Raw genomic sequence first — 6,085 nt, forward strand, 5'->3', positions numbered from 1 at the left:
AGCTACTTGGGAGGCAGAGGCAGGAGAATCACTTGAGCCCAGAAGTTGGAGGTTGCTGTGAGCTGTGATGTCACAGCACTCTACCCAGGGTGACAGCTTAAGGCTCTGTCTCAAAATAAATAAATAAATAAAAGGATGGGGCTCAGGTAAGACTCCAGCTTGGTGAGGCCCAGCCTCCTGCATCCCCACCTGGACCCCAGCCCAGTACAAAAGGCTGGTGGTCCCAAGCAGCCAGCTTTACTGACTAGTCAAGCCTGTGAGGAGGTGAATAGGAGCCAGTGTCATGGAAGGGGAGGGCTGTGTCCAGCGTGCTTATTGAGACCCCCATCCCTTTGGTGAGCTCTAGGTGCCTTCTTCCCTGTCTTGTTCTTACTAAGGGGGTTGGGTCCAACTGGAAGGGTCTACCCCAGCCCCAGGGGTGCTGGGGGCAGGGCCTACCTCTGACCTGACTAGCTATGCCACCTCTGGGGATGGATGAGGTGCTTCCAGCCCCAAGGCCTGAACTCCCAGCCCAGCCTACTGCCCTAGGCAGGTGTGGTATGAGGAAGGTTGTCAGGACACCCGAACTGGGGGATGCTGGGCCTTGTTGCTGGCTATTATCCCCAGGCAGCTCCCTTGAACCCCACCTCCAGATACCTCCCCCTCCCAAGAGGGAGACCCCAAGTCAGTGCAGCCCTTCCAGGCCCCTCTCTGCTTCCAAAGATGAGGACAGCTCTAGGGCAAAGGAGGATGCCGCAGAGCACCTCCTATCTCCTCTCCAACTGGACACAAGCCCTGTGCTGGACTGAGGGGGGTGCTCGTGGGAACCCCAACTCTGGGCATTCTAGCCACGGCATCAGCTGAGCTCTCTACCCCTTCCTGACATACAACACCTAGCTTGAGCCTGAGCTTGGCCTGCTGACTATGCCTCCAGCATCCCTGCCTCTGCCCTGCCCTGTGACTTCTTGGAACAATGAGAACCTCGGCTTCTGGGAAGTGAGTGCTGATCCTCTGAGCCCCTTGGAAGGACCTTTAGAGGCCTGTTCTATGCCTACAAGGCCTGGAAGGGGGTCCCTTTTCTAAGAGCCATCAGATAAAGGTGTCTGTAGACATGATGGGACCAGGGCAGGCCCCTCTCCAAGCCCTAACACCTACTTATAACTCACAGCCTGGGACTCCCGCTTGGTGGCTGCTAATCCTCAAACCATACAAACCTCTCAGACCCAAGGCCTCCCTTTAGAGAGCCTGGGGCTTCAACTTGGAGCAACACAGCACAAAAGCCAGTGGCTTCTGCCAGCCTCTTCAGTGAGGCCTGGGCTCCCAGCTGCTTTGAGTGGTCAGGAGGCCCTGGAGACAGCCCCTACTTGAGAGATGTGGGTTTTCCAACAGGTCTGGGACCCTGTCTGCCTTTCCATGAGGCTTGTACCTCCTCTGTGCAGAAGAGACAGGGTAGCCCTGCCCAGTCTTTGCTACTACCCCTCAGCTTGCCACTTCCTGGCCCTGTGGATGCATCAGGACTCCAGCTTCTAGAGGCCAGCTCTCCCTCATCCCTGCCCATCTCCACTCTGGCATTGCCAAGCCTAGCAGGCAGCAAGGAGGGTCCCCAGCTATTAAGGCTGGTCCTTACTACATCTGCCTTGTGCTTCCCCTGTGTGGTCTTCCAGCCCAGCAGCCATCCAGGCCCCCAGCTTCCGGCAGCCCAGCCCCTTCCTGATGCTGCCAGCTTGGTGCTGCCTTATGGACCTGTGAGTGCTGTCCTATCTGGAATTAGTTTTGACCCCTTTGTTGGTCTCGTGAGCACCTCTGGCCCTAAGCCCCTGGCAGCCTGGTCTCCAGCATTCCTCAGGACCAGCGGCTCTGTCAGCTCAGCTTCTGCCATTCTGTATCCCAGAATTGCTTTCCTTATAGTCCCAGCAGGTAGCCTTGTTCCCCTGTGGTTTCCAGGCCCACACCCTGACATGGGCCCCCAACCTCCAGCTGGGCCTGCCGCCTCAGCAGAGGAGGTACCCAAGGCTTCTGCAATAATTCCTCTTGTGCCAGTCTCCCAGGGAGCCCTCTGGAGCCTGGGATCAGAGCTCAGGAGAACACAGTGTAGGTCCCCTTCCCTCTCACCCTTGGGGGGATGTGTTCATCAAGGCCCATGACTGCTAGGTGATCTACACCCACAAACCCCTTCTTTTTTTTTTAAGCTGGCCCTGGCCGGGTTCAAACCCGCCAGCCTCGGTGTATGTGGTCAGTGCCCTACCCACTGAGCTATGGGCGCTGCCAGCCCCCTTCTTTCTGACTGTTGACCTTCCACATCTTGGACACTTGAGCCCTGTCCAGAAGCATGAGGACCCATAGGATGTTCTTTTTTTTTTTTGAGACAGTCTCACTATGTGGTCCTTGGTAGAGTGCTGTGGAGTCACAGCTCACAGCAACCTTCAACTCCTGGGTTTAGGCGATTCTCTTGCCTCAGCCTCCCGAGTAGCTGGGACTACAGGCGCCTGCCACAATGCCCAGCTATTTTTTTTTCTTGCAGTTTGGCTGGGGCCAGGTTTGAACCTGCCACCCTCAGTATACAGGGCCAGCGCCCTACAGCAGGCGCCACCCCATAGGATGTTCTTAAGTAGAAAGTTTACTTGGCACCAGGCCCTGGCTCCCTGGACTGAGCTGGGCAGTGAAATATCTTCGAGGTTCCCTGGGCAGAGGGGCTCTGCCCCACTGGTTGCTAGAAACACCATTCTGACTCACCCACGGGTCCTGGAGACCACTCCAGGAAGCCACAGCCAGCTGGGAGGTGTGCCTGGTGTTTCTGTATTCTTTTCTATGGGACTCCCTTAGGTGGGAGGGGCCGCAGATTCAGATGACAACCCTGGGGCGATTGGGCTCCCAGCTCAAGAGTCTGACCAGAAGGATGGGGCTACCCTGTCACAGGAGGAGGTCTGAGGAGCCCAGGCTGAGCTCTACCCAGCCTCAAGCAGGGCTCCTCCCTGTGCGCTTCCCCAGGGGGCCAGCAATCCTGAAGCACAGTGATGTCCTGGTGATCTGTGTTCCATTCCACTGTGTCGCTATCTCCAAAGGGAGTCCAGCTCCAGTTCTGGCCTGGAACTCAAATACCTATGAATTGGAGGCCACATCTGCCAGAGGGGAATGGCCCAGTCTGCCCATGGCCAGGGCAGTCACCCTGTCAGCAGCCCCTCTGTTCACCACAATTCCTATACTCCCTTTCCACTTCTGTCTCGTGCACATCACCTGCACACTGTTCCTGATGAATCCAGGCTCTGTCAGCTGCCACCAGCTCGCCTGGAAGCCACAATGCCAGTACAAACAGTGCCACTGAGTTAGGGGCCAAGAAGGGACACCTTGGTGTGGGTGAGTAAGAAGAGGTTATGGGGGTCATTGTGCAAGTTTTGAGATACAAAAATCAAGAAATAGGGCCAGTCAGGGTGGCTTATACCTATAATCCTAGCACTCTGGGAGGCCAAGGCAGGTGGATTACTTGAGCTCAGGAGTTCAAGACTAGCCTAATCAAGAGTTAGACCCCGTCTCTAAAAATAACCGGGCATTATGGCAGATGCCTATAGTTCAGATGTTTGAGAGGCTGAGGCAAGAGGATCACTTGAGCCCAAGAGTTTGAGCTATGACACCATGGTACCCTACCAAGTGCAACAAAATGAGACTCTGTCTCAGAAAAAAAAAAAAAATCAGGAAACATAAATTCTGTGCAGACAGAAACAAATGAAACCTTCCCAGCAACACAGGTAAGCTGAGCAAGTCAAAACTTACATGGCTGCGCTAGAAAGAATGCTGTCAACTATGTTTCTTGGAAGTGAAATAATGGACCATATCACAATCTGTCTCAAAACTTTTGTAGTGGTTCATACCTGTAATCCGGGGAGGCTGAGGCAGGAGGATCACTTGAACTCAAGACTTCAAGACTAGCCTGAGCAAGACTGAGATCCCATCTCTACTAAAAATAGAAAAATTAGCAGGGTGTTATGCCTGTAGTCCTAGCTACTCAGGAGACTGAGGCAAGAGGATCACCTGAGCCCGGGAGTTTGAGGTTGCTGTGAGCTAGGCTGAGACTTCCACACTAGCCTGGGTGACAAAGTGAGACTGTCTCAAAAAAGAAAAAACTTTGCAGGGACCCACATATCTTCCCTTCTACTTTGTGCACAAAGAAGACATTTTCTCCTTGTCCCTCTCCTGCTCCCGAGCACACACAACACAGCCCTGGGTCTGCCTGCCCTTAGACATAGCCCATCTATCTCCCTGTGGCCTGTGTCAGATGCAATTGTCCCTGCTCTGCTCAGAGAGTGCAAACTAAAGCAGAAAGCAGGAAGGGCTCTGTCATAGCTCTGGGTCATAGTGGCTGAGTTGAGACCAGTCTTTCTCTGAGTGGTCAGGTCCAGTGGACACCAAGCTTCCAGGCCTCCCCTTGTCATAGCCCTGTCCTCACAGTGCAGGCACATGCTGTCCTCCATGCCCAATTTCCTAGGAATCTCCATAACTTCTAGTAAGTCATCTTGGCTCTTGGGATTGAGTGGGGCTGCTAGGCCTGGGGTTGGCGCCCTCTCCATCCTAGTCCCCACCTCCCTCTCAAGCCTTATCCAGGCTGGGAAAAAGCCCTGGCTGCCATTGCTGGTTAGTCTGCTCCCCCTACTGCTGCCGACCCACCTGGCTGAGTCTGTCCATACCTGCTCCCTGCAGCCTAGGGGGTCAGTCTGGGTGCAGAGCTGGTTGGAGCTCCAAGGTCTCTCCCCAGCCCAGACCTGGGGCAGGAGCCACAGTGCACTAGCATGTGTATGCCTACTTTTCCTGGCTGTGGACCTGGCCTGCCTCAGGTCCAATGGTTAATGTGAGGTTATCTGCTGTCTTTCAGAACTTTCCCACCAGTATACTTGTGACCCTCCTGGGGTCCTTAGCAGGCTTTTGAGAGGGTCTGTTACCTACGCCTCTGGCTGCTGTAGGGCCTAGCTCAAACCCCAAGAACCTTTTCCTGAAGGGTCTTCCCCTTCCTCAGGGCCCCTCACTTTAGAGCTTTTGGTGGTGAGTGCAAGGGTCAAATTTATGCTACCAGTCTTTGAGAAATTGTCCCTAGGATTGAATGTCAGGAGAAGGTGTGAGGATTTAGACAAGGATCCAGAGAGCTGAAACTCCTAAAGGGCGAGGCCCTCAGCCACCCCAACTTCACATAGGCCTGGCTCTGTGCCAGAGGCACAGTCCTGTGCCTTTGGTATTGAGCCCTGCTGGGAACTCTCTTTGCCCTTGTTTACCTAACTTGACTTTCAAGGTAATACTGACCTCTCCTGAGAGACAGAAGGGTGGGCTAAGACCTAGCATGGGGTTGCTATGGCCAAGCATGGGTCTTGGCCCATGGTGCCCTGGGGGCCCTTTTCAAGGTCTTCCCCAATACCCTCTGGCTTTGGTGCCCTTCAGGGTATCCCTTTGGCCCTTGGAGCCTGAAAGGCTGCCCCTCACATTTGTGATCCCTGGGCTCAATCCTTAATTGTGACAAAAGCCAGCCCAAGCCTGCTCAACAACCTGATGCCACCAACAACAGCTGCCACCCATGGCCTCTGATCTGGGAGGATGTCATCTCAGCAGTACATGCTGGGAACAGAATAGGGAAGGTGGAGGAGTCCTCTCCAAGGGTAGCTCTGGGCCCTAGGGTTGGGTCTTCTTAACCTGGCCCTTCCCCTGTGATTCTCCCTGACAAAGAAGGTAGTTTGCCTAAGGCTATCTGACAGGTAGGGCCCAGAGAAGAATCTTACTCTTCCTTACCTAGTGGCTATTTCACCCTGTCCCCTGGGTGAGAGAGAGCCTGGCAGCCTGTGTCCTGTGGGAGATCCCACCTTTGTTCAGCTAGGGGATGAGAAGCCAGCTTGGGGTGAGAGGGAAGAAGGGTCTGGGGCTCTCCTAGCCCTGCCTTTCCAGCTGAAGACTGTGACATCAGTGGTTTAGGCTAGACAGGGCATTCCACATGCCTGTAACCTATAAACTGCCCTGCTGCTCTTACTTGTGCTTCTGCCTCACTAAAGGTCCTTAGGGCCCCTGTCCCCTGTGTTAAGTGCACAAACCCTTCTCCACCTCCCCTCCCAGAACAAAAGGCCTACCTGGCCCC

Source organism: Otolemur garnettii, unplaced genomic scaffold, assembly GCF_000181295.1.
Source record: "Otolemur garnettii isolate 467f Iridium unplaced genomic scaffold, OtoGar3 scaffold00011, whole genome shotgun sequence".
NCBI lineage: Eukaryota > Metazoa > Chordata > Mammalia > Primates > Galagidae > Otolemur > Otolemur garnettii.